Source organism: Octodon degus, unplaced genomic scaffold (assembly GCF_000260255.1).
Source record: "Octodon degus isolate 3935 unplaced genomic scaffold, OctDeg1.0 scaffold00142, whole genome shotgun sequence".
Lineage (NCBI taxonomy): Eukaryota > Metazoa > Chordata > Mammalia > Rodentia > Octodontidae > Octodon > Octodon degus.
In genome coordinates, this window is record NW_004524718.1 from 7,927,328 (window position 1) to 7,929,316 (window position 1,989).

The 1,989-nt window shown below is 37.4% G+C and overlaps 1 pseudogene; it reads right to left on the minus strand.

The window, feature by feature from the left end:
* LOC101579367 overlaps positions 1–1,989 on the minus strand; it is a 3,357-nt pseudogene that overhangs the window by 726 nt on the left and 642 nt on the right.

Sequence of the window (1,989 nt, forward strand, 5' to 3'; positions counted from 1 at the left end):
CTCTGGTTCAGTTCTGTTATTTCTTTGCTAAGTTTTTGTCTGGTTGACCTATCTTTTGGAAATAAGGCTGTGTTAAGTTCTCCTGTTATAATTATGCTATTGGATATTAGATTTTTCATGTCCATTAAGATTTGCTTTATATAGTTGGGTGCTCCCGTGTTTGGTGCATACAGATTTATGTGTGTTACCTCTTCCTCTTGAATTTTTCCCTAACCATTATATAGTGGCCTTTTTTATTTGGCTTGATTATTGTTGGTTTGAAATTGAGACTGTCTGAGAATAGGATTGCTACCCCTGCTTTTTTCTGAGTTCCTGGGGCATGTAGTATTGTGTTCCATCCTTTGATTTTCAGCCTATAAATGTCTCTATGAGTTAAATGTGTTTCTTGTATACAGCATATTGTTGGATTTTGTTTCCTAATCCACTGTGCCAGTCTATTCCTCTTAATTGGTGAATTGAGTCCATTTACATTGATGGTTAGAATTGAGAGGTATTGACTTCTGGTTGCCATGTTACTTACCTGTTATCATTTACTCCTTTTTCTCCTGTGTTTAATTGCTTACTCTATTTAGTTGGTTGCTTCCGATCTCATTCGTGGAGTTATGATCATTTTGGTCCCTCTCTAAAAAATCTTTCAGTAGCCTGTGTAAGGTTGGCTTTGTCATCGCGAAATTCTTTAGCTGTTCTTTGTCATGGAAGTATTTCACTTCTCCATCAAACTTGAAAGAGAGTTCTGCAGGGTATAGCAGTCTGGGCTGGAATTTTTTCATAGAGAACCTGAAGTACTCTGCTCCATGCTCTTCTTGCCTGCATGGTTTGTGAAGCGAAGTCGGCCATATTTCTGATGGGTTGTCCTTAGAATGTGATCTGCTTCTTTTCTCTAGCGGCTTTCAGTAGATTATTCTTGTGCTGAATTTCTGGGATTTTGACTATTATATGTCTCGGTGTGTTTTTCATTGGGTTGAGGTTCCTTGGCATTCTGTATGCTTCAATTACCTGAATATCAGATTGTTTCCTCATATTTGGGAAGTTTTCTGCTATTACTTCTGCCCATATTTTTTTAATGTCATTTGTATTGACTCCTTCTCTCTCATTGATGCCTATTAGTCTCACATTGTTCATCTTTGAGTCATCTTGCAGGTGATGGATTATTCTTTCCTGCATCCTCGTTGTTTTTAAGAGATCCTTTCTTACCTTTTTACTAGCTGCACCAGCTACTTCAAGATCTGAAACTCTGTCTTCCCATTCACTTAAACGGTTTGCAAGCTTGTGATTGAGATTTTAATTTCCTCTATATCTCTTTGACTCTGCTTCATGCGATCTATTTCTTTCCTGTATTGCTCATTCAAGGAATCTGTCATTTTTCTCTCTATATCTCTCTATATCTTCTCTCTATTTTCTCTCCCCTCTATTATCTCTCTATATCTCCTCTATATCTTTTATCAATGTCTTCTTTAGACGCAGTTATAAATTCTTTTTCTGCAGTGTTTTTTTAGTTTGGGTTTCCTCCCTGTGTTTCTGTAGTTGTTTCGTTACTTCAGATGCTATGAGTTCTGAGAGTTCTTTTTTTATTTCAGAAAAGAATTGCGCTCTGATTTCCTCTATATCTTTCTGCTGTTGCTTGTTTACTATCGACGCTATTAATTCATGCATTTGAGCCAAGCTAGTGTCCTCCACACTTGTTCTGGGTGGGCACTGGGTTTCTTCCATATGCTTCTGCATTTGATTCTTTAGTGCAGATGTTATTAATTCAGGGAATTCTTTTTTTTTATTTCCAATCTGAGGTCCTCTATATCTTTCTGTAGCTGTTTCTTTATTTCAGAAGCCATTGATTCATTGCTTTCAGCTGTGTGATTTCCAATTTGTTCTGTGTTAGTGTCCTCTGCACTCATTACGGGTGGGCTTGGGTTCTGAGGTTGCATTTTGTTCCTTCTAGTCATTTTGTGTAGCACTGTCTTCTGACCTTTGTTGTAGATCTTTGCTGTAGTT